This window comes from Egretta garzetta, unplaced genomic scaffold, assembly GCF_000687185.1.
Source record: "Egretta garzetta isolate BGI_Z169 unplaced genomic scaffold, ASM68718v1 scaffold441, whole genome shotgun sequence".
NCBI lineage: Eukaryota > Metazoa > Chordata > Aves > Pelecaniformes > Ardeidae > Egretta > Egretta garzetta.
The window spans coordinates 30367-41597 of NW_009258757.1; positions in this window are offsets into that span (position 1 = coordinate 30367).

Here is an 11231-nt window from a genome sequence, read left to right on the forward strand (position 1 = left end):
GGGTCCCCAACATTTTATTTGCCTCTATTTAAAATGTTTTAAGGATTAGGATGTCAGTCGTAAGAAGTGGAAACGATGGCACTATCTGAAGCAAGCACAGAACTCAAGAACAGCTTTTTTCGACGTAAATTTAAGCGTAACACCACAATCCTCCTTCACGCAAAGATTTCCTAGCAGGGGGAGGGAGGAGAATGTGTTCAAGAACAAGAAGAAAACAAAAGCTGAGATTTGAGGAAGCCTGCATTCGGTAACTGCCAGAGAAACGCCCGAGAGCCCAGTTTCTGTGGCACAACAGTGACAGCCAGTGCCTGGAGAGGTCCGTCACCATGTGCGGACCTACAAGCTTCCCTTTAATTTCTCAGGTGAGAAGCCTTCCTTGTCTACTAGAGTTCAGCTTTACGGGAACATCCTACTCTCATTAAACAGTATTTTTGCATACTCTGAGAAAAATCCGACAACTTTATCGTTTTGTTAAGGCTTAATTTAAAGTGGCAGCGCCACACAGCGTCATGCAAACGTTAAAACTACATCATCAAGATACATACAATGCATTGAAACTACACACACCTACGTGAAACCTCAGCGTTTGAGTAACATAAAGCGACACTTACAATCCACGTAGTAAATCCTACAAGGCTGTCGATGCATTTCAAAGTCAGGGGCGGGTATTTCTGTGTCTGCTTTTTGGATTACAAGTGCTACTCTTACCCAAACAGCACTACATCATTTATATATTGCAAGCACAAGCCATTTTAATACCGATGCAACACACATACAAACTAGTCAACATACATTTAGTACCACTTGAAACAAGGCCCTTAACATCATAGCTTTTTTTTTTTTTTCTTTCAAAAAAATAGCAAACTTTAAATGGTCATAGAAACATTTTGATTCAAGGGAACATTTACAATATGAAATTTCTGAATTGATTTTTGGGGTTTTTTTCAGTTATTTTATAAAAATAAAAAAAAAATTGAAAACTACTAAACAAAAGATTATAAACCTTAACAGATGTCAGTTAAATCTGCAATGTACCAAAATTAAGGAAAAAAGAAATAGGGATTTAATCAATACATTCTGTTTTCCATCTCACCCTCCCAAGATCAAGTTAACCACTTTGCTGCACAGAAATCTGGGACTGGATCTTTACTTATGAACTGCCCTCGATTTTGAGATTTTTGTGATTGTAAAAACTCATCAAAAAAAAAAATCTACTAAGCTGTATCAACAAATCACAGAAAACAAATGGCAACACTTCAGGATAGCACATACCTTTGCCAGATAGAAGTCCTCATTGCACCTCATTTAAAATTTCATTTTCCAAGATACATTAATTCTGAAACTTACTTCTGAATAGTTAGGGGTTTTTGGTGTTTGGTTGGTTTTTCTCTTTTCTTTCCCCCCCTGAGCAAACGCTTTGCTTTCCCAAATGGTCTACTGGTAATTATTCCTTAAGTAAACTTCCTTAGGGAAAAGCACATAATATCTAACCCTTTCCCCTCCCCTCCTGCCCCAATGTACTCAGATTCTTTCTACGGCCCAAAACCAGGTAATAAAGAATTGGAAAAATGCAACAAATCTCTTGGTGGGAGCCATCCTGGGAACTCAATATTGACAGATGACTGAAGATCAGTCAAAGATTCAAGTCAGTCAGGCAATTAGAGGCATGCTATTTACTTTAAAACACAATTATAAAGTCATCATTAGTGAACGAGATGAGCAATTTAAGGGCTCAGTCTTGTTAAGTTCCATGAGAAAACCTACCAGGAACAACAAATTAGGGTCAATAGACCTTCTTTTTTTATAGCACAGAAACAGTGGGATCTGAGCATCTCACAGCTGAAGCAGAATTAACTTTGGTAAAATCTAGAGACAAACTGCTTTGAACGTGATGTGGACGCACGATAGGTTTGACCCTCCCCACAGCACATGATCAAGCAGCTGCGATTTTGGGGCATCCATGAAGCACAGACCAGATCTGCTTTGAGTCAAGTACATGGCAAGCAAAAGTGTGCAATTTTACATACACTGGCACAAGTGAAGCTTCCTCTGTTTGTGGATTTAAAAACAGAAAAAGCTGATAAATACAGAATAGAGTCCACATTAAATGCAATTTTCTTTTTTTTTTTCCTGGCAGGAAATCTAACCCAACAAAGCCAATACAGAGAGCACCAGCCGGGGATGAGAAACTCCCAAGCTTGCTTGCTGACCTTTTCACAATTCAGGCTTCCCAAACACGCTCAAACGCCATAAAATCGCCAGAGAAGTTTAAATTTATATTTCAGGGACAATTCCTAGGCTTGGTCCTAGGTTAGTCTTATCTGTAATCCCTGATGATGATTAGACAGTAGTTACTCCAGCAGGTATTTCAGTTGTGCTTAAAGGAGGGGAAAAACGTAAAAGAGCTAAAGCAGCCTGGTACAACGGCACATCCAAAAGAAGAGGGGGGAAAAAAAACAAAACAAAAAACCACCACTAAAATCTATGCACTCCTAAGAACCACGTAGAAATGAATATGCCTGTGAATACAGATTTATAATGCAAATCCAAGGCTCTTCAGAACAACACAGGTAGGTTGGTTGGCTGAAGAGTAGCCACAGGTAGCTTTAAGATGCATCTGTTGAGGCAGTACCTGCACAAATTCAAAGCGATTACTCTTTCGAGGCTATTTAGATGGAAGGAAGGGAGCAGCCAGCCTTCACCTCGTGCTCCGGGTCCACTTTCTCCCCAGACTGTCTCTCGCCAACCTCTCGCACCTCCCAATTCAGCAAACGCCCCTCTCCTTGCTCCAACCAAGTCCAAAGCCCCCCCTGATACGGAGGGCTGAAGCCAGAAGTTGGCTTGAGGGAACTGCCTACCAGTATTCCCCTTTTGGGGAGGGGGCCAAGGGACGAGTGCAGGGTGGGGATCTGCATGTGGCTGTGCCACCGCTCTGGCTGCACCCAGGGGCCCCTCGCAGGGAAGGCAGAAGGAAAACCAGGAGAATATTATTTAACTGTCTCCTTAACAAGTGCTTAATTAGCGGTTTTGCAAGAAAAAGTTTCCCCTCGCCTCCTTACCTCATTTCCATGAGGGATGGGGCAGCCGGCATAGCGCAGGTGGCGTTTCTCTTCTATATAGGCATGACAAGCGCCTAGCACAGGGCCCTTTCCTCGCTTAAACTTCCCGATGCTCCCTCGGGTTTGCAGACCTAGCCTAGGAAGCGCACAACGTTACTCTCGCCGTTTTACAAGGACATGCTCATGGAGAAGTGTGTTCAGCGAAACCCCTTCCTGGCCACAGCAACGCCAATAGTGTCTATGGATCCGTAATACCAGACGTAGTGAAATACTTTCTGAGAAGCAGCCATTTACCCTAGAACAAAGCCCTATACGCCACGCTTTTGGGGGAAGCTTTGTTAAATTATAACTGAGAACGGAACAAAATTTTGGGGATTTTACCCCCTTTGGTTATTAGTGAGCTTGTTCACTCACCATTGCTCAACAAGAACTGGCTTCCAGAAAGTCAGACCTTCAGCAATCCTCCCTGCCATCAATAAGCTCCATTAGTGTCTACGCCCAAAGATTAAGAATGAAATTGCAGGTAGAATACAATCCCAGCAAATTTGCTTCTGAGATGCCAACGTCCATAGCGTAAAGCCCAGTTATTTTTCAATTAAATAAAGACAAACAAACCCACACATAAACCTGTAACACTGCTCCGAAAGCAGCCCAGCGCGCTGTGCTTCAACAGGTAGTTATTTCTGTCAGCAGAGTGGTTAATTACAAAATGAGGAAGCTTGTTTGGGTTCGTTGTAAACAAAACGCAATGTGTTAACATGGTTTTCTACAGTTTCATTTCAGGTTATTTAAAGCACCTTTAGTCTGCGTGCACTTATTTCAAGGCCAAGGTTTTGCACATGACTGACACTGAATAGTCACAGTATGGACATACTCAAGCTTGGGCTTGGTTTTTGGTGTTTCGTTTTGTGGGGTGGGGTTTTTTGTCCCCCTATTTTGAAGTTCATCATCATCATAGCAGGGAATATTTTATTTTCACTGTTATGGTCTCATGTCACCTTATCTAAAAAATAAGTTAAAAAATATTCCAGTACATCATTTTTGCCTCAGATTCAAAATATATTTCAAGCACCTCCACGTCATTCTCAGTGAAAGCACAACATTTTTCAGCCAACAGCTAAAGTACGAAAACATTTTTCATTTGGAAACAACAGTATACAAAGTCGGCGAGCGAAGGGACAAGGTTATAGGGGGAGTCGCTGCTATCGAGTAACCCTGCAAAAAGCGAGTGTGCCAGATGTGTGATTCGCCTCGCCCTCTCCGATACCTTAAAACCTTGCATCAACACAAGCCACATCCACGCCTTCGGAAGACAGACGGAGCGACGAGCAGCCGTTCGAGATATCACAGTATGGCACCGCTAGTTCTCCAGCAAGAAACAGAACGATAAAAATACAGTTCATTCGGGAGCATTTTGGCTGCTTACTAGTAGGTTCACTTTAAAAATTAATTCATCTGCGGAGGAATACAGGAGGTAGCCTTGAACTGCATCTGCTTGCTAATGAGAGAGTATTACAAAACCACCTTTTGTAGTGATTTGGCCAAGCCATTACATTCATATTAACACTTCAGGCAAAGAAACAACACAGAAAAAGCAGCTGAAACACTAAATGAGATAAAACGGATTACGTGCCACACCAAGCGCGCACACACAAACACAAAAAGACCCTATCTGTTGGATTAAAACCATCTCAGAGGAATGCGTCTTTCCAGTCATTAACCCTCAGAAACAGGAGGCAAAACTCTCTATTTCACATCCTAATGCTAGATGGAGGGGCTGGAGTTTGGGTCTCTCCTGCCCTCGAGGGTTACAGAAGCAAAAGGCAATTACTGATGGAGAGGAGATTGATGGCTTTCTCATGTGGGCAATCAAGAGAGGCAACTCTGCTTCTTAGTTCAGAGCACTAAAACATCCAATGCGCTCAACCGTCCCGCACCCATGGAGGGACACAGAGCAAAACACTGTCACTTGGATCCCAAATCCCTGTTATTCCACTAGTTCTGCCACACAGACCGGTTCTTCTTCACGTGCCACAAGAATCAGATGCTGAAAGGAGCAAGGAAAACAAGCGGCAGCTACACTTTGACTACAGCTACAGGAGCTATGGTCCAGATTTTACGTTAATGCTATCAGCCACCTAGCAGTGATATCGAAGATCGGCATTTGGACATTGCACAGACAACATCGGTAGCTTAAAAACTGCCTTCGTATCCTTAAGGTGTGGGAGAAACATGCATAGAGGAGAGGAGGAAGAAATATTTTATAAACACAGACAAACCCTAAATATTTCCACTGTAATAAAGCAACTGTGCCCTTGGATTCACACCAGAACGCAAAGAGGAAAGCAGAACAATATTTAAAAACCAAAGTTCCTATCCCAATACTGTAAAATATGGCAGTGTTCCAAAAAAAAAAAAATGTAAGAACAACAAGGAACAGCATCCAGAGCATTTCAGTATTCGCTATACATAGCGCTATTTACAGTATTTTCAAACAGCTACAGCAGATGCAAAAAAGAAGTCTTACAGTAAAAAAGGAATTAAAAAAAATAAACCATAAATCAGTGCAATTACCTTCTACTTGAAGTTCTCCTTAGGAAAGACTGCATGTATGCATCAAGAAGCGTGTTACCAAATGGAATATAAAAATTAAAAAAAAACCCATGTACTGTCCTGCATTAGAAATTGAGAAAGCCACACTGGCAGGACAAATACACAAGAGGAGATGCTACTGTAGGAGAAGAGTATTAAAAAAAAAAAATAGGGAAAAAGTGTGATTTTTATTACACTGGTATCGAGTGTGAAAAATACTGAGTGAGAACTTTTTTACATTCTTTTATTTAATGTGTAAAAGATCTCCTAAAAAAAGAGAGTCCCTTATGGGATATCTATGCCAGCAGGGATGCTCACTGGACTACATCAAGAGGCTGGTGTGGCCACCTACACCTCCAAAGGTCCCAGTCCTGCATTTCTAGTACTTGTCATTTCGAATAAGCGTGACTTGCAGAACCAACCTGTCCTCACCTCAAAACATCAACATTCTTCCTGAAAAAGAAACAATCAGCATGGACACTAAAAAGCCTAAAGCAATCCACTCAATTTGGTGGTGGTGGTGGGATGTTAACGCAGACCTTCCTCCTATCCTGGCTCTCAGTTAAATTTTAGAGATTCATTGGCATGAGAACGATTGGGGTTTCTACAGGCAAGATGCACATGAGCACTGTATTTGAGGAATCTACTCCTGCAGTAAAGAAAACAGTATTGGCGGCAATGCCCAAAGCCCTTCAGAGCAGAGTCTTCTATTGAACGGGAAGCTTTTGTGCATGGACACGGAAGAGTTTACATAAAAGCTTCAGGAGCATCTTAACTCAGTCAGAAACTTCAACCTTTTCAGAAAGTAACCTGGGCATGCAGAAACCTAAAACGCCCACACGTACCCTCCAAAAGTTTAAGTTTAAAATCCATGTGGAAATATTCTCTCTCATCTTTGCTATAAAAACGATCTACTAACATCTGAACACAACTTACATTAAAAATGGACAAAGGCTGCAGGATTTACTGATAGAGTCAGAATTAAAGCTAAACCTTCGCAACCTTTTTGCTTTTACAATCAGGGAGCATTGCCTGGAGGCTTGGATGAAGATCAAAAATATTTATTACACATTTCTTGTTTCAAGCATCAAAGTTTCCTGTAAATTTTCCATGCTGGCTCCAGCAGATTAAGACACACCACCTTTTCCTAACAATTCACCCAGGACCTGACAGATCTAGAAACAAGGAAATTAAGATGCCAAAGCTTCTGCAACACGGAAGATCATTGATTGTAATTCAGCAAACCAAAATAAAAACATGTGATCTCACTCCGTACATCAGTGCATATATACAAACAAAAAGTGTTAAGATTGCATAGGGCTACCTTGAATGCCAAACTCATATAAGGCAGAGACAAAGCCACCTACTTCCAACACTTCACAACAGGACATCTGCTCTTAAGGATTGACTCGACTGTTTCCTGGGTGCTTGAAGAGGTGGAATGGACATGTTATAATATTCAGCCACTGGAGCAGAACTTTCCAAAACTAAGCAAACCTAATTATTGCATTATATCTCCTACATATGAAAACAAACAAACAAAAATACTATTTTTCACCTCCCAACAGGAGCATTTCACGCTTGCTGCTGCTGGTTTTTGGGGCTTGCTCCAGAGCCACGTGCTTCGGAGGAGCTCTCAGGAGGTGGCTGGTCCAGCCCCCTGCCCAAAGCCAGTGAGCCAAGACTGCGCGAGAACCTGTCCAGCCAAGTTTGATCCTCTCCGAGGACAGAGGTTCTACAACCTGCTTCAGTCTTTGAATATTTTTGTTTCAATAGTGTTACCATTTCCGTAAAAAAAAAACTCAGAGAAAACTAACGCCTAGTGGGCAACTCATTAATATCTGCTAATCTCTCAAGCATGCTCTTAAAACAAAAGAAACACTGCAGTAGTGGCAGTGGTCAGTTTGTCCATCACACCGCTCATGCCTGCGATGGGAATAATATATTTTTGTCACTCGGGTGCAATTACTATCAGTTGTCAGACTGCTGAGCACCAGGATCGCCGGCACCAAGGGCTGAATTCAAGCAATAGGTGATTGGCAGGAACTATATATATATACTATATAATAACGGAGAGTGAAAGGAATGTAAGGGATGAGGTCGTGCCCAGCACGCTTTTGCAACAGGAGTCATGCGACTCTTTTGCATGGGCTGAGGAAAAAAAAAAAAAAACCAAAACAAAAAACAAAAAAACCCACACAAACAAAAAAACCCCAAAACCAAAACCCAACTGGCAGAGGGTAACGCACATTTGGTTATTGCTGACCTGAGCTGCATAGTGACTTAGTGGTTATAACTGTCAATCTCAGCTGCGACTTCAACAGCAAGAACGTGTGAGAGAGAGACATCTTGAGCTTTGTGTTTACCTGAGATATTGCTGTTCTTACAAGACACGTGGGAGGTAAGAAAAAAAAGAAATAAAAGAAGGGGTTTAGGTGTTCATGGTGGGTTTTTTTTGACAGAAGACATTTTCGAATACATAATTTATATTAAAAACATTCCCCAAAAGATAGCTGCTGGACTTATAGCTGTACTTTTCAAAATAATATACTTCATCAGTATTTTTTTTAGAAAAATGCTTTAAATTATTCACTAATTCACCTCTTGGGGGGGGGGGCTGGGAAGGGAGGGAGAAATCAAGCCATAAAGAATTAGCAGTATTAGAGGCTTAAAAAGATCTGTAAAAGGTAAAAATGTCCCTAGCCTGAAATGCATATAACCTTCCCAAGTTCTTCATACTCAGGGAAAGCAAGCTACACAAAATTTCCGTTTATTCCAAGAGGACACACAGACAACTGCTACTCTCGGATTAAGGGTCTGCCAAATACTCCTCTTCTGCAAAAAGGAGCTGCAGCGACTCTTCCAGCCCAAAGAACACATCCCAAATAGGATGCAGTGAAGTCCCACAGTCTGCTTCAGAAAGATTTGAGGTCAAGACAAGATTCCGCCCTCCTCACCCCATCTGGCTGCCTGTATAAAGTATTTTATTCCAGATCTGCGCAGAGAGGGAAGAGGAAGATGAATTTCACATCCAAGTGGTCTCTGCATAATGAAGAGTGAATAAACTAAATGGCATCTTAAAACGGTTGAGCTTTTTCTTATTTGTTAAGAATAATTCATATAAGCAAAAATAATTCTTATATAAAACTGTCGAATTAAAACCTTCACTGAAATCTGTAACCTCTCAGGCAAACGCACAGAGAAGGGCAACATACCCACCACGGAAAGGTTTTGCAGTTCAGCGGTACGTTAGGGGAGGTATGTACAGCCTGGCTGGAACACAGACAGACAGGCACCGTGACCTGGAATTTGCTTTCTGTTATACCAGCATAATTTAAAGTGGGGATTTACATAACTATGACCAAGAAGAAAATCCGACCCAGCAGCCTAATCACCAAATTAGAATAATAATACAATTAATCTATTAATAGAGTTTACACTGTTATTTCACCTAAACAACACCAACAACCAACACACTGCTAGAGGGTGAAGATCTGAACTTGCACAAAGTTATGTACCTAAAACTCTTTATGCAGCAAAGGTTGGGCATTTTCTAGCTTATTCAACAGCGACGGGTTATAGTCTATCCGCTATATGGCACCGACTTCTGTATTGGTTAAAGCTACTCGCCCGTCTCAGTGGCTAGAGGTAAATGTATTCAAAACAGTGACTGAGCATCTGCTAAGAGAAAAAGGAAAAGGTGAAGCAGAATGAATCAGTGGAAGAGAATGAAATTGTAAAACCCTGCCTCGTAGCACGTTATTTCAGTTAGCCTATGAAAAATAAACAACGTCAAGTCAGCATAAACGAGTTTCCTGGGCTTTTTCCATTTTCTTCTAAACCTGCTTGTGGCATCATCATTAGTGCAATGGTTTACATGTGTATTCTGTATTTTTTCTGAACCCAGTGTGCAAACTAACAGAAGCGTTTGTCTAATAATTAACAGTTTTAATTAATGCTTCTCCTAAGAGAACGGCAAAACTCTCACATTTACTATTGACCTTATGCATAATGAAGAGAGTTTCACCTCCCTTCGTAAGTAAACTTCAGTTTCCTAAGATTTATCTTTACTGCATAGATTCTCTGACTTTTGTCTAAATTACAGTGAGCCACTCTCCTCTATCAGAGCTCCTGCTTCACCAATATTCAACATATAAATAAAATACAATTGTTTTGTGCTTGAATGAATGTAGAATGTCGGTCTGGTGTGCGTCTCTGAACTGCGCAGGTAAAACCTGCGATGTTGTGTGCACGCTTAAAAAGCCTTTCTACAAGTTACAAGCTATACACTATACACTGTATGTATCTCTGACTCTCACATCCAAGTCAATTGCATATTTTTGCATTTGAATAGTAATGTCCCCACGATAAGGTTTTAATTTCTAAATCCAAAGCATTCTTGATATGTTAACAGAAGTATAATGAGCACTCCTTAGTAAATAAAAATAAATAATAGCATCTAGTCTATCACATTAATACTGTGAAACATATATAAAATTTACATTAACTCAAACAACAGTGAAAAAGGATTGTACTGTATTTATCACCACAGACCCGTATTCTTTAGAGACTTTGGAAAGTAAGTGTCACAGTCCTGTATGACAAATTCTAAAGTTAGCTGTCAGTATGATTTTAAAAAAAATTCTTTACAAATTTTTTTTTTTTTTTTTTAAATGGCACATTTTCTTTTGCCAATCTAACTGGACCTATTAAAAGCTTAGGTACAAGTTCATTCTTTTTTAAATTTTTTCTTTAGCCTATGAAAAACATTTTCAAATGCAGCACAATAAAAAACATTCAAGAACAAGCTTCAGAAAATACATTTGCCCTTAGACACACAGAGAATAATCTTTGTAAGACAGTTGAAAACCAGATTTTTGTCACTCTTTTTCTTTGAAAATAAAAATTTTGTAAATGCATCTATAATAATCAAGGCTTCATAAATAGTCAAAAAATGGTTTGCTTTCCTTTGTATTAAAAGCTAATTCACAGCATTTTAGCCCACCAAACTTTAGTATGAATTAGATCTTTCCAAATTATTAAAAGCAATTCAATGAATAGCAAACTGAATGAGGAGTTCTGTGGGTTGGGTTGTTTTGTTTTTTGTTGGTTTTTTTTTTTTTTTTTCCCCCTAAGCCCTGAGATCACAGCTCTTGATTTAACGATAAAATATGGGTCTGTTTAATACCAAGCAGCTTAGAGATTTTTGGCAAACCACATTTCCAACAATAGCGGGGTTTGGTACAAGAATGCAGTTCATAATCAAGTCTGAAATTCTGGACGGAAGGCTTTCTTGCAAATGGGAAAAAAAGAAATTAAGATGCATCACTCATTGCTGGCTGTCACTGTAGCTTGGGCAACTGTTGGTCTAAGTGCAGCTGGTCTCATGTGAATCCAACTCTGTATTGTACTGAGTCGCTAAACATTAAAACATGTCAAGCAAAGTACATAGTGCGCAACGTGTCCTGATGAACTTGAACTGCTTTAGCAAGTGCTTGATGATCTCTGCCATTACTCTGCCCGGAAGTGTGGCTTCCTTCAGCACTGAAAGAGAAGGGAGGTGGAGAAAAAAAAAAAAAG